This window comes from Cynocephalus volans, chromosome 7 (assembly GCF_027409185.1).
Source record: "Cynocephalus volans isolate mCynVol1 chromosome 7, mCynVol1.pri, whole genome shotgun sequence".
NCBI classification, from domain to species: domain Eukaryota; kingdom Metazoa; phylum Chordata; class Mammalia; order Dermoptera; family Cynocephalidae; genus Cynocephalus; species Cynocephalus volans.
In genome coordinates this window covers 146,443,496-146,469,570 of record NC_084466.1, presented here as the reverse complement: position 1 = coordinate 146,469,570, position 26,075 = coordinate 146,443,496, and the positions used below count along the sequence as shown (strand labels likewise).

Genomic DNA, 26,075 nt, shown 5'->3' with positions numbered 1-26,075 from the left:
GGATATAAGAGAGGAGTTTGTAGCCCCAGTTGCGCTTCAACCAAGACGGGAGCCAGCCTTGGTGTAAAACCATCACCATAAATAACAGAGCAAGGAAACAGAAAGAAAGTGGCTTTTGAAAATATCATTGAGTTTCCAGGTAAACAAAACCTGAAGCCTCCCCCACCTCTGGACTTTCCAGTCACATGAGCCAATGCATTTCTTTGTATAGAAATACAAACCCCTTAAGGAGTTTACATATGAGAGACACAGAGACGTGAAACAGCAATTCCAATCTGGAGAGACAAGTGTTGAGATGGGAAAAGATCTGTGTGCAGTGAGAGAGTCATGGGGGAGCCCCTACCCCAGTCATAGTGGGTGTGAGCAGAGGAGGTGAGGAAAGGTCCTGGAAGAAGGGATGCCTACACAGAGATTTAAGAACTACTAGGAGTTAAAAAGACAGGAAGGCGAGAAGCGCACATCACAGGAAGAGGAAGAGTTTGTGCAAACATTCAGCAGCATTTAAGATCTGGGCCAGAATGCAGAGTTCCAAAAGGAATGTGGTGTGAGATGGGCCTGGAGTCCTAGGTCAAAACAAGCCCAAGATGATCTTGCAAGGCTTACAAAGGAATGTGAATTCTGTCCTGGGGATTTTCCATTTGTGCTGTAGAAAGATCAAACAGGCTGCAGAGAGACCAGGGGCCTGGGGGAACCCACTGAGACCAGGGACACTAGCCAGGAAGTATCGGATCTGTCCAGTCCTTATCTCTCTTAAGTGTCATGTCTCCTGAGATGTCTGATTAGGAGCAGACACAGAACTTAAAATGATGGGAAAAGTGGCAAAGGTTGGTTCCTTGTGGACCAACCAAAAAGGGGTCATTTTGGACATGCGAGTCTGCCTTAAGTGATCGGAATGACATCAGTAATATTAATAATAGACATGATGGCAGTGTCATGTAAGCAGTTTTCTCAAGCTCAAATGCCACACAATATGTAGCAAAATTCAACAGTCATTTGTGGTTCTTTGCAACAACAACAAATTTTGGATTTTAATCATTTTATCCAAAGTTTCTTGGCAAATAATTGGCATGGATGACAGAAAAGGAACGTATTGCTTCACCACTAGATTTATTAGCAGTAAGAGTCAGCGGTCACGTGTCAGCAGCCTCCTAGCACGGGATGAGGGTTAGCAGAACATCCTCCCCCACGGTATCATCACTACAGAAGGCGAACCTGTGGAGAGAAAACAACACACAGTCACCTCTTCCTGGCACACCTCTGGTGTGTTGAGCATGAGGACTGGCTCTGCTCTCCTGCTCAGTCTGAGCGAGGGACACCCCCTGTGCCCAGACCAGACATCGGCTGAGGGAAGACCTCCTGTACGGACGACCGAATTCTCCTTCCCTGTTTTGTTTTATGGCTGTGCAATAGCGGAGAGAGCAGCTGTCACTGGACACCCCAAAGAATGGGCAGGGCTCATTTGTCACATCCTAAAAGCCATTACTGATCACGTGGCACATGTCAACCAATGCAACTGAGGAGAAGCAGAGTCAACGGCATGACAAGAAACCAGCCCATCGTGAGAATTCTGAGGTCCCGAGGCTGTGCTGGCTGACATTCTCATTTCAGTTCAGTGATTGAACAGAAATGACTGATTTTTCTCATTGAGACTGAACAACATTTAGGATGCTGTGGAGCTAATTTTCTTTAATAAAAATACAGTAGCATATGTACAGTGCCTGGCCCATAAAAAGTGGTCAGAAAATGCTTTTTTTCCTCCATCTTCATTTTTGTCTATGTGGTCTGATGGCTGGCAGCCTCGTAAATGGCAAATTAAAGATTAAAAACTGATATTAATAAAGGACACAGGGAATGAAGGACTCACTAAGTACGAATGAAGGTGAACTGGAATTGTTTTGTAGTAGTTAAGAACATGCTGGAGTCAACCTTCCTGCGTATGAATTCTGGCATTGAGCCTTCATTTAGTGATTTATAAAATGGCGATAGTAAGATGTCCTATCTCACAGGGTATACGTTTTTATTTTAACAGATTTATTGAGCTTTAATTGATCTAGAATAAACTTTACACATTTAAATTGATAAGTTTTCTCTCTCTCTCTCTCTCTCTCACACACACACACACACACACACACACACACACACACACACACACACACTACACCTTTGAAACAATCACCACAATAAGGTAGTAAACACATCTATCACCCTTATACTTTCCTCCTGCCTCTGCCTAATTTCTCCATCACACCCTTTCCATCTTCCCTCCCCCCCAGGCTACCACTGATCTGTTGTCACTGTAGAGTAGTTATGATTGTCCAGAATTTTGTATGAGTGGAACCAAAGGTGCATGCATGCTTTTGTCTAGCTTCTTTCATTCATTATAATTATTTCAATATTCATCCACGTTGTTGCATGTGTCACTACTTCTTTCCTTGTCACTGCTGTGTAGTATTCCATTGTATGGATAGACCACAGTTTGTTTATTCATTCCCTATTGGTGGACATGTAGGTTGTTTCCAGTTCTTGGCTGTTACATTAAAAGCTTCTATGAGTATTTATGTACAAATCTTAGTACAAACACATGCTTTCTCCTCTCTTGGGTACATATCTAAGAGTGAAACGGTTGAATCATAGGGAGATATATGTTTGGCTTTTTAAGAAATTATCAAACTGCTTTACAAAGTGAGTGATTTTACATTCCCCTTAGTAGTGTATGAGAACTGAAGATTCTTCATGTCCTCAGCAATGGTGGACATTTTCTTTCTTTTTAATTTAGGCATTTAAATAGATTTATGGTGGCATCTCACTGAGGTTTTAATTTGTGTTTTTCTAACAACTAACAGTGTATGTTTTCCTATCCTTTCAGTCTGTGAAATCTACTTGTGTTTTTAATATTAAAGTGCATTTTATGTAATTAGAACATCATTTTTGTTTACATAGTTTTAAATCTAGTATGACAAACTCTGCCTTCCTATTGCAGTATTTAGACCATTTTATTTAATATGATAATTGATATGGTTAGATATATGTCTTAGTGTCTTTTTATTTGTTTTTATGTGTCCTGTATGTTCTTTATTTTCTTTTATCTCTCATTATGCTTTTTCTTGGATTATTTTTATTCCATTTAATCTTCTTTTTAGTTTATTAGCTACAGTTCTCCGTTTTATTATGTTTAGTGGTTGATTTAGAATTCATAGCACATATTTTTAACTCATGAAATTCTAACTTTAAGTGATATTATACCAATTTACACCTGATATAAGAACCTTCCGGTAGTATACATCTATTCTCTTACTCAGCTCTTTATAAAATTATGATCATATATTTTACTTATGCATATTTTTAACCACCCCCTTCAACAATGCCAATATTTTTATGTATGTATGTATTTATTTATTTTTTAATTTTAACTTCTCAATATCTTTCTAGTCAATTTTCATGACCCTTTATTGCCAATATTTTTAAATAGTAAATTATTTTTAAGGACACAAGTAATAACATTTAAAAATGTCAAGTAAGTATTCATCAATGTAGTTACTATTTCCTGTACTCTTAATTCCTCTCTATAGATTCTTTTCCTCTGCTTGAAGGCCTTTCTTGAATGTTTCTTATACTGTTAATCTGCTGGTGATGAATCCTTTTATCTTTGGTGTATCTGAAAAGTCTTTATTTTTATCTTTGTCCTTAAGAGGTATTTTTGTGTGTATAAATTCTAGGTTAGCAGTTTTTTTCTTTCAGTACTTTAAAGTTGTGGTTCCACTGTCTTCTGGATTTCATTGTTTCTGATGATAAACATGCTGTAATTTTCATCTTAACTCTTTGGTATATAATTTTTTCCCCCTTTTGGCTGCTTTTATGATTTTCTTTCTATAACTGGTTTTAAATTTGATTTTGATGGGTGTTAATGCTGTTTTTTTTCTCTTTTTTAAAAAAGTTATTTTTACAGACTGTATATATTTGTGCGGTACAGAAAAGAATATCAATACATGTGTGCAATATGTGGTGATCAAATTATGATAGTTAGTATACTCATGCTTACTAAGCATAATCAATCTTTGTGACCCTTAACTAGTTTCTTGTCAAACCCCTGCTACCTCCCCCTTTCCCACCTCTAATAATCACAGTTCTTTTGCCTCTTTTTTTGTAAGTTTAATGTATTATTGTGATTACTCCTTCCTTCCTTCCTTCCTTCCTTCCTTCCTTCCTTCCTTCCTTCCTTCCTTCCTTCCTTCCTTCCTTCCTTCCTTCCTTCCTTCCTTCCTTCCTCCCTTTCTTCCTTCCTTCCTTCCATTTCTTTCTTTATTTTAGTTCCCACTTATGAATGAGGACATGTGATATTTCTCTTTCTGTGCTTGGCTTAGTTTAATTAATTTAATTTTTTCTAAGTTCATCCATGTTGCTGCCAATGGCAGAATTTCATTCTTTTTTATGTCAGATTAGTATTCCATTGTGCATCTATGCCACATTTTCTTTATCCACTCATCCACTCACCACATCAATGGACATTTAGTTTGATTGCAATTCTTGGTTATTGTAAATAGTGCTGCAATAAATGTGGGAGTGTAGGTATTCCTCTGATATAATGATTTCCATCCCTTTGGGTATATATCTAGAAATGGGATTGCTGGGTCATATGGCAGTTCTATCTATAGTTGTTTGAGGAAACACCATACTGTCTACCATAATGGCTACACTAATTTACAGTCCCACCAACAGTGTAGGAGGGTTCCTTTTTCTCCACATCCTCTCCAGCATTTGTTATTCTGTCTTTTTGATAATGACCAGTCTAACTAAGATGAGATGATATCTCAGTGTGGTTTTGATCTGCATTTCCCTGATGCTGAGTGGCATTAAACATCTATTCATGTGTCTGCTGGCCATTTGTATATCTTCATGTGAGAAATGCCTATTCAGCTCCTTTGCCCATTTTTTATTTTTTATTTTTTTTATTTTTTTACTTTTATTATTTTTTTTAAATTTTATTTTGTCGATATACATTGTAGCTGATTATTGCTCCCCATCACCAAAACCTCCCTCCCTTCTCCCTCCCCCCCTCCCCCCCAACAATGTCCTTTCTGTTTGCTTGTTGTATCAACTTCAAATAATTGTGGTTGTTATATCTTCTTCCCCCCCCCCCGGTTTGTGTGTGTGTGTGTGTGAATTTATATATTAATTTTTAGCTCCCTCCAATAAGTGAGAACATGTGGTATTTCTCTTTCTGTGCCTGACTTGTTTCACTTAATATAATTCTCTCAAGGTCCATCCATGTTGTTGCAAATGGCAGTATTTCATTCGTTTTTATAGCTGAGTAGTATTCCATTGTGTAGATGTACCACATTTTCCGTATCCACTCATCTGATGATGGGCATTTGGGCTGGTTCCAACTCTTGGCTATTGTAAAGAGTGCTGCGATGAACATTGGGGAACAGGTATACCTTCGACTTGATGATTTCCATTCCTCTGGGTATATTCCCAACAGTGGGATGGCTGGGTCGTATGGTAGATCTATTTGCAATTGTTTAAGGAACCTCCATACCATTTTCCATAGAGGCTGCACCATTTTGCAGTCCCACCAACAATGTATGAGAGTTCCTTTTTCTCCGCAGCCTCGCCAGCATTTATCGTTCATAGTCTTTTGGATTTTAGCCATCCTAACTGGGGTTAGATGGTATCTCAATGTGGTTTTGATTTGCATTTCCCGGATGCTGAGTGATGTTGAGCATTTTTTCATATGTCTGTTGGCCATTTGGATATCTTCCTTAGAGAAATGCCTACTTAGCTCTTTTGCCCATTTTTTAATTGGGTTGCTTGTTTTCTTCTTGTAAAGTTGTTTGAGTTCCTTATATATTCTGGATATTAATCCTTTGTCAGATGTATATTTTGCAAATATTTTCTCCCACTCTGTTGGTTGTCTTTTAACTCTGTTAATTGTTTCTTTTGCTGTGCAGAAGCTTTTTAGTTTGATATAATCCCATTTGTTTATTTTTCCTTTGGTTGCCCGTGCTTTTGGGGTCGTATTCATGAAGTCTGTGCCCAGTCCTATTTCCTGAAGTGTTTCTCCTATGTTTTCTTTAAGAAGTTTTATTGTCTCAGGGTGTATATTTAAATCCTTAATCCATTTTGAGTTGATTTTAGTATACGGTGAGAGGTATGGATCTAGTTTCATTCTCCTGCATATCGATATCCAGTTATCCCAGCACCACTTGCTGAAGAGGCAGTCCCTTCCCCAGTGAATAGGCTTGGTGCCTTTGTCAAAGATCAGATGGCAGTAAGTGTGTGGGTTGATTTCTGGATTCTCTATTCCATTGGTCAGTGTGTCTGTTTTTATGCCAGTACCATACTGTTTTGGTTATTATAGCTTTGTAGTATAGCTTAAAGTCAGGTAGTGTTATGCCTCCAGCTTTATTTTTTTTGCTGAGCATTGCTTTGGCTATTCGTGGTCTTTTATTGTTCCATATAAATGTCTGAATAGTTTTTTCCATTTCTGAGAAAAATGTCTTTGGAATTTTGATGGGGATTGCATTGAATTTGTATATCACTTTGGGTAGTATGGACATTTTCACTATGTTGATTCTTCCAATCCAAGAGCATGGAATATCTTTCCATCTTCTTGTATCCTCTCTAATTTCTCTCAGCAGTGGTTTGTAGTTCTCATTATAGAGATTTTTCACCTCCTTGGTTAACTCAATTCCTAAGTATTTTATTTTTTTGGTGGCTATTGTAAATGGGCAGGCTTTCTTGATTTCTCCTTCTGCTTGTTCACTATTGGAGAAAAGAAATGCTACTGATTTTTGTGTGTTGATTTTGTATCCTGCTACTGTGCTGAAATCATTTATCAATTCCAACAGTTTTTTTGTAGAGGTTTTAGGCTGTTCGATATATAGGATCATGTCATCTGCAAACAGGGACAGTTTGACTTCATCTTTTCCAATCTGGATGCCCTTTATTTCCTTCTCTTCTCTGATTGCTCTGGCTAGTACTTCCAACACTATGTTGAATAGGAGTGGTGAGAGTGGGCATCCTTGTCTAGTGCCTGTTCTTAAAGGAAAAGCTTTCAGCTTTTCCCCATTCAGGATGATATTGGCAGTGGGTTTGGCATATATGGCTTTAATTATGTTGAGATACTTTCCCTCTATACCTAACTTATAGAGGGTCTTTGTCATGAATGAGTGCTGAACTTTATCAAAAGCTTTTTCAGCATCTATAGAGATGATCATATGGTCCTTGTGTTTGAGTTTATTAATATGGTGTATCACATTTATTGATTTGCGTATGTTGAACCAACCTTGCATCCCTGGGATGAATCCCACTTGATCGTGATGAATAATTTTTCGTATGTGTTGCTGTATTCTGTTCGCTAGTATTTTATTGAGGATTTTTGCATCTATATTCATCAAGGATATCGGCCTGTAGTTTTCTTTTTTGGTTATATCTTTACCTGGTTTTGGTATCAGGATGATGTTTGCTTCATAGAATGAGTTTGGGAGATTTGCGTCCATTTCAATCTTTTGGAATAGTTTGTAAAGAATCGGTGTCAATTCCTCTTTGAATGTTTGGTAAAATTCTGCTGTGAATCCATCTGGTCCTGGGCTTTTCTTTGTTGGGAGCCTTCTGATAACAGCTTCAATCTCCTTTATTGTTATTGGTCTGTTCAAATTTTCTGCGTCTTCATGGTTCAGTTTTGGGAGCCTGTGTGTGTCCAGAAATTTATCCATTTCCTCCAGATTTTCAAATTTGTTGGCGTATAGTTGTTTATAGTAGTCTCGAATGATTCCTTGTATTTCAGATGAATCAGTTGTAATATCGCCTTTTTCATTTCTAATTTTTGTTATTTGAGTCTCCTCTCTTCTTTTTTTTGTTAGCCATGCTAATGGTTTGTCAATTTTATTTATCTTTTCAAAAAACCAACTTTTTGATTTGTTGATCTTTTGAATTGTTTTTTGGTTTTCAATGTCATTCAGTTCTGCTCTGATCTTAATGATTTCTTTCCGTCTGCTAACTTTAGGATTGGATTGTTCTTGTTTTTCTAGTTCTTTAAGGTGAAGTGTTAGGTTGTTCACTTGCCATCTTTCTATTCTTCTGAAGTGAGCATTTAATGCAATAAATTTTCCCCTCAATACTGCTTTTACAGTATCCCACAGGTTTTGGTATGATGTATCATTGTTTTCATTAGTTTCAATAAACTTTTTGATTTCCTGCTTGATTTCTTCTTGGACCCATATGTCATTAAGTAGAATGCTGTTTAATTTCCATGTGTTTGTATAGTTTCCAGAGTTTTGTTTGTTATTAATTTCTAGTTTTAATCCATTGTGGTCTGAGAAGATACATGGGATAATTCCAATTTTTTTGAATTTATTGAGACTTGATTTGTGACCTAATATGTGATCTATCCTGGAGAATGATCCATGTGCTGATGAGAAGAATGAATATTCTGAGGTTGTTGGGTGGAATGTTCTGTAGATATCTGCCAATTCCAATTGGTCTAGAGTCTTGTTTAGATCTTGTGTTTCTCTACTGATTCTTTGCCTAGATGATCTGTCTAATATTGACAGTGGAGTGTTCAGGTCCCCTGCTATTATGGTATTAGTGTCTATTTCCTTCTTTAGGTCTAATAGAGTTTGTCTTATAAATCTGACTGCTCCAACATTGGGTGCGTACATATTTATGATTGTTATGTCTTCTTGATGGATCAGTCCTTTTATCATTAAGTAGTGTCCCTCATTGTCTCTTTTTATGGTTTTTAGTTTAAAATCTATTTTGTCAGATATAACAATAGCTACTCCAGCTCGTTTTTCTTTTCTGTTTGATGGTAAATCTTTTTCCATCCTTTCACTCTTAGTCTGTGTGAATCTTTATGGGTGAGGTGGGTCTCTTGTAGGCAGCATATAGTTGGGTCCTCCTTTTTGATCCAGTCAGCCAGTCTGTGTCTTTTGATTGGGGAATTTAAGCCTTTTACATTAAGAGTTGTTATTGAAAGGTGTTGATTTATTCCTAGCATTTTATTGGTTGTTAGGTTGTCTTAGGTGTAATTTGTTCCTTGCTTTCTGATTTACTGTTTGGTTTCTTTGTTTGTTGGTTCCTTAGGTTGTAGATAGTGTTTTTGTTAGCTTGTTTTCTCTTCATGAATGCCATTTTTATTGTACTAGCGGGTTTAGATTTTTCTTAGGTTTTTATGGCAGTGGTAGTTATTTTTCAGGAACCAAACCCAGTACTCCCTTGAGGATTTCTTGTAAGGGTGGTCGTGTAGTAGTGAACTCCCGCAGTTTTTGTTTGTCTGAGAAATATACTATTTGCCCCTCATTTCGGAAGGATAGCCTTGCAGGGTAGAGTATTCTTGGCTGGCAATCTTTGTGTTTTAGTATTTTGAAAATATCATCCCATTCCTTTCTAGCTTTTAGGGTTTGTGATGAAAAGTCTGATGTTAACCTGATTGGGGCTCCCTTATAGGTGATTTGACGCTTCTCTCTTGTAGCTTTTAAGATTCTCTCTTTGCCTCTGAGTTTTGCCAATTTGACTATGACATGTCTTGGAGAAGGCCTTTTTGGGTTGAATACGTTTGGAGATCGTTGAGCTTCCTGGATCTGAAGATCTGTGATTTTTCCTATACCTGGGAAGTTTTCTGCCACTATTTTGTGGAATATGTTTTCAATGGAATCTCCATTTTCCTCCCCTTCTGGAATACCCATGACTCGGATATTTGAGCGCTTGAGGTTGTCTGATATCTCTCTCAGATTTTCTTCCATGTCCTTGATTCTTTTTACTTTCTTTTTGTCTGCTTGTGTTATTTCAAACAGCCCATCTTCAAGTTCAGAGGTTCTCTCTTCAACTTCGACAAGCCTGCTGGTTAAACTCTCCGTTGTGTTTTTTATTTCGCTGAATAACTTCTTCAGTTCAGCCAGTTCTGCTACATTTTTTTTCAGGACATTGATTTCCTTGTATATTTCCTCTTTCAGATCCTGTATACTTTTCCTCATTTCATCATGATGTCTAGCTGAGTTTTCTTGTATCTCATTCAGTTTCCTTAGAATTATCACTCGAAATTCCTTGTCAGTTATTTCAAGGGCTTCTTGTTCAATAGGATCTAGAGTATGAGATTTATTAACTTTTGGTGGTGTACTTTCTTGATTTTTTGTATTTCTGGTGTCTTTTTTTGGTGTTTATTCATTGTGGCAGGGGGTTTCACAGTCCACCGGTTTGAGACTAATGACTAACTAGGATGTTGCTGTGGTTGCCAATTTGGTATGGCTCCCACCGTGACTGCTCAGTTGGCCTCTAGTGTCTTGTGTGTGTGGTTGCCTCGGGTCTTGGGCTTCTCCGGGGATCCACCTTTCTGGTCAGCTTGTACTCTGCTGGGCTGGTGGATCACGTACCACAGGGTGTGTGATCTCTGTTGAGCTTTCACTTTCTGTACAGGACTTCTCCCCGTTCTGTGTGGTCTGGCCCAGGCTGTTAGATCGTGCAGTGGCGACCCCACCGGGTGTGTGGTTTCTGTCGAGTCTCCGCCTCCCTGGCCGCACGTCTACCCCCTCTGTGCACACTGTGCTGGGCTGGGGCGTGTCTTCTGCACCCCTCGTCTATCAGCTGGGCCTTCAAGACCCTGCTCAGCACCGCCTCGCCCAGGAAGTCTACCAGGTTTCTGCTAGGCACAGATGACCGGTCTCTCTGGGTGCCTTTGTAGCACTGTGTAGATCTTTCTCGGGTCTTGTTCACCTTTGTATCCCCCCGGTATAAACCGAGTCTAGTGCCCGCCTGCAGCCTGCTCTCCGGCAGGTTCAAGCGGACCTGGGAACTCTCCTACCACACTATTCCCAACCAGAAATTCGTTAGGCTTTTTTCCAAACTGGTGGTCGCAGAGATGGTATCTGCCTCCCAGTAACAGGAAGTTTACCGGGGCGGAGTCCAGGGTGTGGTGGAGTGACAGTCGGCCCGCCCGTACTTCCTAGCCCTCCCAACACTGGTCAGGACGCCCCACACCCCCAGCCCCGCCAGAGAACCGCGGAGGGAGTGGGAGAGGAGGCCGGCCCGCAGGGTCCGGAAAGCCCCGCGCCAGGCCAAGCAAATGGGCTCAGTGATGGCCGAGCAGGGTGGAGCTGCCCGCACCTGGGAAAATGGAGGCAGCACCGGGGCAGTGAGTGGCCTGGTGGTGCAGGCGGGAGCCGCGTGGGCATCCACCCCCCGAACAGAGCTGTGCCAGGGATCACTCACAGTGCTGTGCCAGGTCGGGCGCTTGCTCTGTCTCTGGTTTGTTGCCTTCCGTGTTCTCCGCGCTGCCGCCTCGGGGCTATTCAGTCGCGGCGCCGCTCGGGCGCTCCCAGGAATCTTCTTTAATGCCGGCCTGAAACCTCGAATCCTGAATAGGGCAGCTGGCCGCCTTCAGCGCGGCCCCGGCCTCCGGGATCCTGGCTGCATCCACAGCAGCCCTGGCGCCGTGTTCCCTGTTTCGAGACTCGCTTTTGCAGCTAAGAATCAGTTCTTTTCCTGCTCCACACTTCAAAGCTGTTGCCTGTAAATGAGGCAGCCTCTCCTGCCGGGGGCAAAGTGGCGTTGAGCCCCCACGACCGGCCAGCAGCAGCAGTCCTCCCTTAAGAGATGGCCAGAGGAAGGTCCACAAGTTTCCCGGCTGCCTGAGGCCCAGTGGCCACCTTTTCCACCTCAGCTACTCCGCGCCAGCAGCCGCAGCCGCCGCCATCTTGAAACTCTCTTCTCTCCTTTGCCCATTTTTTAATTGTATTACTTGTTTTTTTATAGTTGAGTTGTTTCAGTTCTTTGTATATTCTAGATAGTAATTACTTATTGAAAATGTAGTTTGCAATTATTTTCTCCCATTCTGTAGGTTATGACTTTGCTCTTTTAATTGTTTCTTTTGCTGTGAAGAAGCTTTTTAGTTTGATATAATCCTATTTGTTTATATTTTCTTTTGTTGCCTGTGCTTTTGGGGTCATATTCATAAAAAGTGCTTGTGGATTGGAAGAATTAACATTGTGAAAATGTCTATATTACTCAAGGTAATCTACATGTTCAATGCAATCCCCATCAAAATACTGATGATATTCTTCACAGAAATAGAGAAAACAATCCTAATATCCATATGGAACAACAAAACCCCAAATAGCCAAAGCAATCCTAAGCAAAGAAAAAAGAAAAAAGAAAAAAAGCCAGAGGCATAACACTTCCTGACTTCAACTTATACTACAAAGCTATAGTAACCAAAACAGCATGGTACTGGCATAAATATGACACTCAGACCAATGGAACAGAGTGGAGAACCCAGAAATCATCCCACAAACCTACAGTCAACTGATCTTTGACAAAAGCACCAAGAATATACATTGGGGAAAAGATTTCCTCTTCAAGAAATGGTGCCAGGAAAACTGGACATCCATATGCAGAAGAATGAAACTGAATGTGTACATCTCACCATATAGAAAATCAACTCAAAATGGATTAAATACTAAAATATAAAACCTGCAACTATAAAACTTCTAAAAAAACATAGGTGAAACACTTTAGGATATAGGACTCACTAAAGACTGTTGATATGTTTTCTATATGTTTCTTTTGTTTTTTTTTATTTGTTGCTTTATAGTTTTCACTAAGTTTAAAAATTTTGGAGCCATTATGTCATCAATTGAAATTATGACAACTTTTTGATTATTTTCTCCTTCCTTCTTTGGGATCAAAGGTAAGTACATTAGCATTCTTGCCACAGGTCATGGATGTTCTTTTAATTTATAAGACTTTTTCTCTGCCTGTGTTTTATTTTGATTGCTTCTATTATGTCTTAAATTTCACTCACCATTTCTTCTGCAATGTCTACTATGGCTCTTAGTTGCATTCTGTGTAGTTTTCATTTGAGACATTGTAGTTTTCATATCTAGAAGTTCAATTAGGGTCCTTTCTGTATGTGCCATGACTCTCCTGACCTTTTTGAGCAAACAGAGCACAAGTCTAATAACTGTTTTAATATCCTTGCCTGCTATTCCAACAAGTGTCACTTCTGGTTTGGTGTCAACTCTATTCATCTCCTCATTATAGACTGTAGTGTACTGCTTCTTTCTATACCTGGGAATCTTTGAGTTAAAGTCAGCTATTGTGGATTTTAGCTTGCTGGCTGCTGGATAAGTTTAGATCCATACAAATCTTCAGCATTGTTTCGGGATGCATTCAAGTTATTTAGAGATAACTAAATATCAGTCTAGGCTCAGTCTAGGCTAATTATTCCCCACTGTGAGGCAAGATCTTCCTCAATACTCTACCTGATGTCCTTTAAACTATAAGCTTTCCCAATGTGGTTGGTGGAAAGAAGCACTATTCCCAGTCATGAAAGAATACTGGGCACTGAGTTCTCTAATCCTTCTGTAAAGCTACACAACTACACCAGTTGTCTGGCTCTTTTACCTGCCAGTAATCCTGCAACAACTGGGCCAATTGTCAAGCTAGGGCTGAATCTTGAGCTCCTAGACACCTCAAGATCATTCACAGACTGGGTCACAAACCCTTCACACACCAGGCTGGGTCACCGGACCCTCCACGCACAGGTGTATGAGCTAGGTAACCAGCAAACAGGTCCTTGGAAGCTGTAGGTTGGAAAGCATGTCCACGTGGAGTAGACACCTGAGGCAGACACCAGCCAAGGTGGCAGTGCAGCGCAGGTCCACCAACTCCACCCACACACAACCTATTCACAAAGAATGTGCTGTACAACCTCCAACCTGCCCTGAGGAGTGAGGGCCTGATTAAATTATTCTATTTTCTCAACACCTTCCAAATGGTATAGACTATTTTGCACACACACATGTGCTAATCAGTACTCTGCTGAATATTTAAGTGGGCTTTTCGGGTCTCTGGGATCTCCCTCTGTAACTCTCTTCTCTCTGCTACACTGTCCTATGAAATCAGTTGCCCTAAATTTTCTGATTCTTAGCTCTATCTCTTCAACTTAGGGAGCCCACTGGGCTCTGCCTAAATATCTGCTGCCTGTGCCTCACCCTGGAAACTCTCCCAATGCAGTAAGCAGGGGGCAATTATAAGCCTCTACCTTGTTTGTTTATTTTGTTTTGTCTGTCAGGCATCACTATTCTTTATTGCTTGATGTTCAGTGTCTTGATAACCATTATTTCACGTATCTTGTCTAAATTTTTGGTTGTTTCCATTGGGAAGGTAAATCTGGTCTCCGTACTCCATCTCTGCCAGAAGCAAATGTCCACTCATTGCATTTTTTAAGAGAAACAAATGACATGATGACATTTGAGGCACAGCTCCTTGCTTCAGAATTTGGCTTTCTATTCAAAACCCATGGCCTAATACTGGTTTTATTATGATTATATTCACTTTACCATTTCTTGTAGTTTGCCATCGTAAACATCCTTTGGCTCACACACACTCCAGTCTTGATTTCTAACCAAGGATTGATCTCCTGGCCCTTTGCCTTCACTAAAAAGGCCAGTGATACAAAACAGGCTATTTCTATTCCTTGATAAGTTAAGTGTGTTTCTGACAATATAAGTGGAAATGTGGTGATCCCTGAAAGTTTGGCGGAAGATGCACACATTAAGCAGACACATAGCTCAAGGCATAGCTGCCACATAAAACATTCTTTTCACCAAGGATCTTAAAGCCAGATTCTCACTGTAGAGTTTGTTTGCATCAGATAACAGGGTACTTATCTACAAACCTATCAAAGTTGTTTTCCCTCAGTGCTACACTTTCTCATAAACAGACAAAAGGTATTAGGAAGCAGCTATTGCTGAGGTTTAGGTAAATCAGCATAGGAAGTTTAACCTAAAGTACAATGTTAGTAGGCATAGAATTATAAATATGACTCACATGACTCTCTTCACATCCCTTTGAATTGTCATTACTCACATTTTTCCATCATTTCTTTGCACTGTGATCTTGGATACTCCCACTCTGGGTAGAGCTGGGTTGCTCACGTTGTTATACCAAATAAGTGTAACCTTCTGTAAGTCCCCAACTTCCACATCTGAGTCAAACTCATTAGAATAAGTGCTGTCTGGTTCGAGAGAACCACTGGGGAGTTAAGAAGTTAACAAAATATTGTAAACATACATAAATATACATATAAATAAACATTCCTGTAAGTATATACATATACGAGTACATATATATTTCAATGCATGAGTTTACCATGCATCTCTATGTAAGATGATTGAGACTATATTTCTCATTTCAATGCCTAATATAAATTCAGAAATGTATGTTAGCCCAGTATTAATTTATTTGCCATCAATAACTCATATTTACTTTATAGTCACCTTTACCTTAATAAATCTTCAAATATGTTTTAGTCAGAACACACTCACAATTTAATAAATGTTGACATCATTGTATCATCTTTTCTCAGCTGTTTTGTGAGGAAAATAATTATTTACTAACAATAAATCAAATGCCGACATCAAGGTAAATATTAAATGGTCTCAGGAAAAAACAGAAAAAAAAATCAGAAATAGAAATATGAAATGTAGTAAGGTGCAAGTGTGAAATGATTTCTTCTTTTTTATTATATGTAAAAATGAACAAAAAAACCTCTCATGTCAATAACATGCATTATACATGCACAGTATTTCAACATTTAAGAAGTTTAGAATAATATATTACTCACTTGAAAATTTCATACTGCTTAGAGTTTCCTTTATCTCCAGATAAAGAAACTAGCACCTGACCTGTAACTGCCATTACTGATAGTGTGACAGTTGCCTTATACCTCCAACCTGTATGGGGAAAAATTTTTGCAAAATGTCAGCTTGTAGAAAAAAGAAACAGAGAACAGGTTAATTCAGATCCCATGACTGCTGGATTTTGAAAAATTTATATTTGGCGTTGATAAATCTTCTGATGAAATAGTCATAGACATTCCTTTTTCTAAATGTTCAGAGGACAGGCATTGGGAAGTGAAGGGGATTTAAAAGTTTTCCAAACTTAATAGATGTTTTTTTTTTTCCCCAAGGCAAGGGACTAAACAATATATTTGCCTTCATTTTTTAACCTAACAACATGTTCTTGAGTGTTATAAGATCTTTAAATTAAAAGGTAGTGGAAAAATAGTAGAGTGTGACATTTTTGCCAATTTATTTTCATAGATCACCCACTTTCAGAGTATTGTCATCTTCTGTAAATTACCTACATTTATTTTTTAAATTCAATAATTTAAATTTCCATTGCTGTTGGAAATGTATTAATTTGTGGTAATCAAAAGAATTTTTCCCATGGTACCACTCAATAGTGAACTACAAGTTTTTACCACTTAGAGCTTAGTCTAGGCCAAATTGGGGAAGGGAAAAATTTGTCCTTAGACTGTACAATCCTGTTAACCCCAGTGACTCTCATCCAAATCAGTTTTTTCCTCTGTTACTCACAAAGGAAACCTGGAGCCTGTCCTCACGCCTCACCGTTCTCACATCCTCTAATTCCCATCACCCAGCCACTCTACAGTCCTAGATATCTTTTGACCCTGTCAGCTCCTTTCAATTCCCACAACCTCCGCCATCTCTCTCTCTCCTGGATTTCGTTTCTGCTCGTACAAAACATCAGAATTTTGCTCAGTGAAACTTCTGACTGAAAACAAAGAGGCTGGAGCAGAGGAAGCCTGAATTCAGCACCAGAGTCAAATGTGAGGAACTTTCTTTTGTATCATTAATAGTTCAGGCCTTAAACTCTGTTCTGCCACCCAAATTAGCCATAATTATGCTGAGCACAGCACTGAGCATTTTTCCACATGGGGGAGAGGTGCTTAGAGCTTTCGCATAGAAAAGCGATTTTACACGTTATCAGTGGACATGATAAAAACATGACATTCAGAATTTAAGGTCAGCAAAATAGAAACTTACGGCCATAATTACTGGCATCACCAGCGTTCAGATAAAATTCCTGGCCCACTTCACTCGTTCTCCCAGAAAATCTCGGCATAATGACCCATCTGAGGGCAGCCTTCACTTGGACAGGGGAAGCATTTGTCCTAGTGAAAACAGAGAAACAATGAATGAGGGTGCTCTTTCATTACTGCACTGGCTTTTCCTACATGTGGTGGCAACTCCAATATTCTAAAGTCAATTCTGTCCTGATGTTAAAGGGGACTTTAGCAGTGTCTTAGCAGCAAAAGTGAACAGTGCATCTCGTTATTTACAACAATAAATCATCCATTTCACTGTAAAATAACATGATACTATAATCACACACACACACACCCTTTGACTAACTCTTACTCATCTTTCATATCCTCAGAGACATTGTTCCTATCCCTCCCTCTGGTCAGGGCCAGGTCCCCTGTCCCATAACACTACTGCAGCAACCCACCAAGTCCAATGCACTTGTAGTTGCCTGCTCAGTTTCCGTCTTTTCTGCTGGATTATAAATTTCATGAGTAGAGTGTCTTGTTCACCCCTGTGTCCCCTGTGCCTAGTGTAGTCTGTGGCCCATAATAAATGTTGGTTGAGGAATGAATATGTGGTTTCCGAATGTTTATTTGTTCTTGAAATATGGGCAAGTATTTCATGCATCACTGTACCAGTGGAAGAGTTGATGAACCAATGTCATATATCTACACATATATACACACACACATATATGGAAATATTCTGTATCTTGTTTGTGGAGGTGGGTACACAACTATTCATTTGTCAAAACTCATAGTACTACACACTAAAAAGGGTGAGTTTTGCTGTATGTAGATTATACCTCGATAAACCTGACTTTGAAAACTATATAAGACATGTATTATATTTATATAAATATGGTCTCTGTTTTTCTGGAGCAGCATCCTATGGAACTGTCACAGGGCAGGTTGGTACAAAGTGGTCTAAACATGCTAAGTCTCTGCCCTATGTCCCAGTTCATTCAGAAGGCTTTGGAGAGAAATCACCCCTTCCCCTGAGTCCTATCCCCACCAGCAAGGCAGCTCCTGGGCATCAGAGAGGCACAGACAAGAGGGGGAAAGGTAGGGAAGTTGTGCTTGGGCTTCTTAAGGGGCCCAGCCAGGAAAGGAGCTGCTACCAAATAAATGCTTGCTGAATGAACAGAAGAACGGTGTGTGTGACTCATCTTAAAACTAAAGGAAAAACGAACCAGGAGTAGTAGAAATTCAGGGCAGCTAGTTACAAAGATATGCAAATTGCCATCATCCCATTAATTATACTATTTGCTTCCACTCCTTTTATGCCATAGAAATGAAATGGAAGAAATGCTGACTCTAAATCCTCAGTTGAGTCTTAAACGGGATCCTTTGGGTGGCTGGGTTCTTTTCTAAAATAATCCAAATTTGCCACAAACATTTCAGGTGAGAGGCAAGCCCTTCATTTGTGACTGAAACCGTACTTCAGGTAGTCAAAGTGCAACTTATGAGCAAAATTGCTGGCATCTCCTGCTGCTCAAGAATTTCTGACGTGAATTACTCTCTCAGACATTCTTTTGCACTTGCTCTGCCCTGGCCAGAGATGGGCACTCTTTTCCCTTCTAAACCCTTATCATTTGCAAGCCAGATCAAATGTTGTCTCCTACACGAAGCCTTTCTACGTCATTGAATTAACCGCTCTTCTCTGTGATTTCTCAGTTTTCCCTTCCATGTGACTCATCTCACCTAGAATTTTAGCCACTTCTGCCTAAAGTTTTTTCTCCTCCACTCCGCAGGACCACGAACTCTGAGGGGCAACACAAAAAGCACAGTGAGAAGGCTCTGACAATCCCAAACACAGCAGGATCACAGTCCCACAGTGGGGAGGTGCCCATTGTTCAAGGCAGGACAATGGCTTACAGACTCAGAGGATTTGTTGGAAGCACAGGGGTACACAGCAAACCCATCAGGGTTGAAGATGCTGTCCAAGTAATACTGGTAACTTCTTAAGTGATTGCAAGCCACAGAGCCCTGGGTTCCTGGGAAACAAATGAAGAAATCTGCACAGACAGTCAGGGGGTTATGACAGCTTCTCTGCCTCTCTCTCCAAGTGGGATGCTTCCAAAGTGGGACTGTATTTTCAGAAATTTAGGCTCAAAATCCAATCACAGTAGTGACAATGAACATAGAGGGGGCTTTCAGTGTGTGGGGCAATGCTCTGATCACTTTACGTGCATTGTCCGTGTAATCCTCACCTCTTAGGAAGTGGGTGCCATACTATCCCATTTTACAGAAAGATATACAGATTACAGCCTCAGAGTCACAGATTACAACTAGCAAGTGTGAGGGCTGATAATTAAGCCCAGCCTGTGTAGTTGCTTGAGCCCATCCCTCTAAACTCTGTGCCATTCTGTGTCTTAGGCACCAGCCTAGAGGTCCTTGAAGACACAACCAGATGTGACATAACCTCCCAGACATGACAAAGATAGGGAAAGGACATTTTCATGCTGCGCTTCTGCAAATAAAAAGGAGGGCTGACTAGCTTTAGATGGCTTTATGTGAGCATCATTCTCATGGTGTCTCGGTCCTCCTTACAAGCTTCCTTGGTTCCCCACAACTCCTGCCAAGTGATAAATATCACAGTACACCTTTCCGACCTTGCCTGAACTTGGTTGGCCATTACTGATAGATAGTTTAGGCTACCCTGTCCATGCAAACACTCATAGTCTGTGAAAGAAAAAATGCATACGTCCTTATCCTTAATATTTGCTTTGAGGGTATCCATACCTGCCAAGCCATTGTTATTACATTCAATTAAAATCTTTACTTATATTTGGTCAGACCACTAAGGGTTTTAACCTGACAGGTGCTACAAAACAAGTTGGGCTGAAAATTTTGCCTGTTCACTGCCCTTTGACTTCATTAGATACAGATTCGGAGCTTTATCTGAAGGGTGTCCTTTATTCCCAGGTGTGCTTAATCAATGGTAAAGAATAACCACCTCAAATAGCACAGTCTCTGCCCTATCCTTCCTTACCTGTGATTACTCCTCATTCCTGACTCAACATAGGTGAGTGATGACTGTCACTGTGCAAAGGGCTTTGCCATGGAAACCTCTGGGAATATTCTCATTGTGGCGAATGAACCGAAGTTAGTTACCTAAGTTTGAACCATATCATTGTATGCTTATTAAGGATAGGACAGGAGAGGTGCCAAGAGTTACATGCCTGGTAAATCACGGTCAAATGCATAATGACTTTAATTTTATGGGTTTGTAATTTTTCCTATTGGCATTATTGGTTGTCATTGATGTATGTGTGGGAGGTAGGCTGCGCGGGTAAATTCTTGAGTGACAGGAAAATAGATTGAATTAGTGTGCACATAAAAAGAAGGGATGATGGTGTATTGTGCACATATGTGTGTGCATGTGCACCTGTGCACATGTGAGCATGTATGTCTATGTGTGCATGGGTGTGTATGCATGGGTGTGTGCACATGTGTGTCTTCTGCTGCTGTCCTTCTGACCAACAGATGCAAGATTACAGGTAGTTGTGGCACTTTCTACTCTGCCCTTTGAGTCCCCCAATCTTAGTTCTCCATCCCTTAAATAAACAGTCAGTGGCACATCTCTGACTCTCAGGGATGTATGTGGAAAGATTTGAACAGAAAGAACATAATTCCTTGTGTACAGGATACAAAGTACTCTCACTAAAAATGGAAACAGAAAAAACATTGAGCCTTGATTTAACCAGAAACGAGATAGTGGGAGTATTTGTTCACATAGCAAATGTCATTGCTTCAGGCTACAGACGGAGTCCAGAAATACAGAAAGGAATTTTTGTCTTTGTGAAGAGAGACATTTTAATTGCACAAAGGTGCCTGATATGTAAGGATTTCCTGTTTCGAGCTCATTTATTGCGAGTGTGTAAAGTGAAGTGGACATGTTAGCAGGAAGTGGTGGCTGCAGCCAGAGGGACGACACAGGGATCAGAGCTGGCTCCTACCTTGCACATGTTGGCCACCCAGCTCTAGTCTCCCTTGTCTATGAAGCTGTGAATGATGAACTGCGTCTTCCTGTCCATTTAAAAATATGATGCCTCAATTGTTGATGGATCAGAGGGGAGGAGAACCTGACGAACGCAGAAGTGTGGCGTGTTTTTGCAGCCCAGCCCCGCAGGCCTGTCTCTACCATCTCTGCCTGTCCCAATGCCGTGTAGCACAAAAGCCACCTCTTCCATGAAGCCCACCCTGGTCTCCCTTTCCCTGCCCCATCTTCCGAAGTTGGTAATCATGGCCTCCACTGGGTCTGGACTGTGGCTTGAAGTCTTACCTTTCCTGTGGTTCTCGTTAGATGGCAAGCTCTTTGGCCCAGACCAGAGTCACATAACCAGCTAGACTTTCCAGCAAATGTGAACCATTCATTCATTCAAGCCAACACTTACTAAAAAGAACTACTCTGTCTAGGACTGGCTAGGCCTGGGGGTAGCTGGAGGGATGGGGGAAGGAGGGTATGTTGGGGGAAGAGGGTTCAGAGATGAGGAACTCATAGTCTGTGGGGCAGGCACAGACCCTCACCTAGGTACAGTGATATTAAAATGACAGAGGACTCATGTGAAAGGTGTTTGGATTTTCAGTGGTGTAGAGCAGGAAGCCAGTGCTGATCTTCTCAGGGCTGCAGGGGAGAATTTTCAGGAGCCTGATTGCAGTCCTGGCCCAGGGTTCAATGTCAGAAAAGCAGCTGAGGCCTTTGTAAAAGCAACCTCTTTTCCTATAGACAAAGGATGAATCTGCTCCAGGATTAGCTCCTGAGGCTGGGCTCAAGGCTATCACTACCGTCCAGGCCTGGTCACTCTCCTGCCTGGGGACAGTCTGAAGACAGTGGATGCACTCACCTCTGCCCCTTCTACTCTCTTCTTGCCCCAATTGCCCACCTCCTGTCCTGGGACCAGTCCCATTGAATCCCACAGAGATCCCAGGGTTGCTTTCACTTAGAACTGCCAGCAAAACAAAAGTTCTGAGTCTCACCCCTAGCTCTTCTGATATATTTATTTGACTAATATGATAGCGGGCGTTGATAAGTCAATATGTCAACACAGGCAGGTGTTTAATGCTCTACCTAGAAAAGTTTGGCCTCACGCACCCCAGGCATGAAGGCAGGCCAGCGGGGAGATGCTCTGAAGCAGGTCTCTGTCAAACTGCCCAGCCTACTCTCCCGGGCACAGTGTCAGCCCCACCCAACCCCTCTCTCTGGAACCTGGGATAGCCTGGAGCGGCTGGAAGCCCTGCCATGGCTAAAGTGTTCTCTGGCCAGTGCTGAGATCTTGGGTTTAAGCCCTTCCCAAAGCAAGAGGGTGATGTTTCTTACCTCTGGCTGCTCCCAGCAGGAAAAGCTTGATTGTTCAGCAGATCAGCATCCTACAGCAAATTCAAACACACTCAGCCTCACTGAACATTGTCAGAACAAGGAGCAGAGACCCTGCCTCTACTGCACAGCAGGTGGGGAACGGAATGACAAAACTGGCTTACCCCATCCGATGTTCCAGACATTCCTTCCCACTGGATCGAGTGCCCAGGCCCCCCGCCTTTTTTTCATATTCCAGCCTTATCATTTGGACGCTACTTCAAGAAAACAGCAGGTGTTGATAGCACATGCTGTGTGCACTTAATAATTTAATCTGCACAAATACACAAAACAAGATTAATGATAAAGGTCAAATCTTCCCACAAGTTAAGGAAATGAAAGAATGCTTGGTTAAAAGGGGGGGGGAAGCCATTAACTTTGCACCTCTGCACCTGCGCTTGTACTTGTGGTCTGAATGGGCCCCACGTCTCAATTTTGTATTTCATCACCAAGTAGTTGACAAGTTTCAATAAGGACACAGCAGCAAACCCTAATAATGGACGGTAATGTTTCTCTTAGAGTAGATGGAAATGTCCCCAAATAGCAGAAAATAAAGGGAATATCTGATTAAGAAAACCTTCTTTCTTTCTGTCTCTTCATCTGTTTCTCAGTCTCTCTCTCTGTCTTTCTCTCCTCTCTCTCTCTTTCTGGCAGACTGGCAATACCAGGTGCATATCAGCTTTGTAGGCAGATTCAACAGCCCCTACAGCAGCCTCTGACCACAATCCCCTCATTAACTACCCATCCCAGTTATTTATTGCTATGCAACGAATAAATCTAAAACAATGGTTTAGAACAACAGCAATTATTATCTCCTATAATTTGAATAGTTGGGTTCAGGAGCCCCCAAAAGCCCATCTGTTGAGTTTCCCCTGATCCTCTGAAGCTTGAACACCTGCATGTAAAACTCAGCCTCTAAGAGGTTCTCATGATTTATCCACAGACCTGTGCATCTGTGAAAAGCCAGTCAGTTCACACAATGAAGAAGATAAACCTTCACAAGGCGATCACTGTTGGTGTCCCACCCACCTGCAAGTTAAATATGCCTCAGTGTCAAAGTTCACCCTCCTGAATAATCAAAACACTAGGGTATAGGCCTTTAGGCCCTCCTGTTAAGAAAATGGAAAGGACTTCTCCCTGAGTAATGAAGAACAGCAGCTGACAGTTAACAAGCCTTACCAAGTACAGTCAGATTTCCAAACACTGTACATGTATTACCTAACTTAATCTTACAACAACCTCACGAGGTAGGTACTATTATTAGCCTCCCTTTACACATGTGGCAACTGAGGCACAGGGAGATAAGTATAAATTGTCTGCTATGTTACACAGCTAATGAGTGATGAGATGGGATTTGAATCCAGCCATAAAGAGTGAAATAAGTTGTTGAATATTCAGTTATGCTGAGCAAGTAATCGGCAAGATTAGTTGAGTGTCAATCACATAAAATAGGGGAGATACATAGAATAAGTCAAAATAGAAAATACCTTTCCCACTAGACTCTGCCAGGTCTGAGCCATCAGGTTGACCTTACTCAATGTTGAGGTAGTTAAGCTTTGGAAGTCTGCTCATGTGGTCTAGGAAGGTACTGGAGCAATTTACAAAGACCACGGTGAAGTCAAAGGTGTAATGTTTTTCTTTGACATTGTGGTGCTTTACGCAGGAAGAGATTTGTGAGAATCTAGTGGTGGATGAATAGGTAAAGTGGTTGGTAGGAAACGTCTGATGACTTGTCTGCTTCTGGATTTCTTCTCTTCTGCTTTCCACTTTGCTCTGTTCATTGCCACACTGGCCTCCATCGAGCATGCCAAGCCCACTCCCACCTTGGGGCCTTTGCACTTACTGCTCTCATGGCCTGAAACTCTCTTTCCTAGACCTTTCTGGGCTGGCTCCTTCTTGTCATTTAAGTATTAGATTATGTGTCACCTCCTCAGTGAGGCCTTTACTGACCACCCCTATAGCCCTTCCACAGCCAGCTCCCACCAACCCCAGACCCCTGCACACAGGCATGTTGTTTCCTTCAGATGACTTGTCACAAGTTATAATGGTCTATCTTACTTACCTAAGTTATTCACAATTGTGCTTCTCCCATCTAGAATGCAATACCATGAGAACCGAGACCTCATCTGTTCTGGCCACTGTGGTACCCCCAGTTTCTAGAGGCTGGCATGGAGGTGGTGGTTATGAATTAATAAAAGGCTGAATGTACACATGAAGAGTTTGTAGGCATTTTGCCTTACTCTCTGAGTGAATTTCAGAGCAGGAACTGTGAGGAGGCACAGTTTTAGGGAGGGGAAGAAACCGATGTTCTTTAGAGAGGCAGGAAAAATATGAACATCTGAGATTAGATTTAGGAGAAGCAATGATCACATGATCTGTCACAGTTTGCCCAGGGTCAGACTCCATGCCTATTCCCCGCTCTGCTCCCCGCACTGGCAAGTTCATCTGCGGCTTCTTGCTTCCTCTGAAGGAAAGGCCCCTCCCTCAGGAGTTCAGTGATTGAAACTGTGTACAGGTGGTCAGACAGACGTGGGTGTCCTCCAAGAGAGGAAAAAGGATTTAATGTCTTCAGCAGTGTGATGGTGATTTTAGATGTCAATTTGACTGGATTAAGGAACACCTAGAAACCTAGTAAAGCATTATTTTTGGGTAGTCTGGGAAGGTGTCTCCAGAGGAGATTAGCATGTGAGTCTGAGTGGACTCTGTGGAGAAGATCCACCCTCAGTGTGGGTGGGCACCTCCAGTTGGCTGGGGGCCCCAAGAGAACCAAAACAGAGGAAAGCTGAATGTGTCTCTGTCTCCTGGAGCTGGGATAAGATCGTCTCCTCCTTCCATTGAACATCAGAACTCCTGGCTTTCTGGCATTAGGGATTTTGGAATCCAGGATTTACACTAGCACTACCTTCTCCCTGCCCCACTTCTCCCGGTTCTCAGGCTGAGAATTACACTATATGTTTCTTGGTTTCTGAGGCTTTTGGATTTGGACCCAGCCATGTTACTGTCATCCCAGTAGCTCCAGCTTGCCAATGACCTATCACGGGACTTCTCAGCCTCCATAATCATGTGAATCAATCCCCCTAGTAAATCCCCTCTCATAAGAGTGTATTTCAGAAAGTTCATGGAAAAACAGAATTAAAAGATAATATGAATCCTTCCATAACCTTTTTGAAGACTCCTCATATACCTATATGTACATCGCATTGGTTTTGTCTCTCTTGAGAACACTGACTAGTACAAGCAGCCACTTGGACCTGGGGTGAGAGCTAGTGTGGGCCAGGTCCTCTTGGAAAATTCCTACCCAATTTTTTAAGACCTAGCATAGATATCCCATTCTCTTTCAGGACATTATTGTTTGGACATGGCCTAATTTAGAATACCTGACCCTAGTGGATTTATTCATTCTTTCCATCAGCGGGATGATAATTTACAAAATAGTATTTGCTCTTCTACCACATGCCAGGCATGTGCCAGGCACATAAAACATGCAAACCCCTTAAGGAGTTTACAGATGAGATACACAGAGAAGTGACTCAACAATGACAATACGGAAAGATAAGTGTTGACATGGGGGAAGACCTAGGTGCAGTATAAGTGTTGTGGGGGAGCCCATTATCCAGTTTTAGGGGTGTGAGTAAAGGAAGTTAGGTAAAGCTTCCTTGAAGAAGTGGTACCTACACAGATTTAAGAACCAATAGGAGTTAGACAAGAAGACAGAAAAACGAACATTCTAAGAAGAGAAAGAGTTCATGCAAATATCCAACAGCTTCTGAGATACAGGCTGTCTTGAAGGTCAAAGCCAAAACATAGAGATCCAGAAGAAACGGGGTG

The 26,075-nt window shown here is 41.2% G+C and overlaps 1 pseudogene; it reads right to left on the bottom strand.

Moving 5' to 3' along the window:
• Nucleotides 1–1,148: 1,148 nt before the first annotated feature.
• Nucleotides 1,149–21,118, bottom strand: LOC134381803 (pancreatic triacylglycerol lipase-like; annotated as a pseudogene).
• Between the last annotated feature and the right edge of the window lie 4,957 nt (nt 21,119–26,075).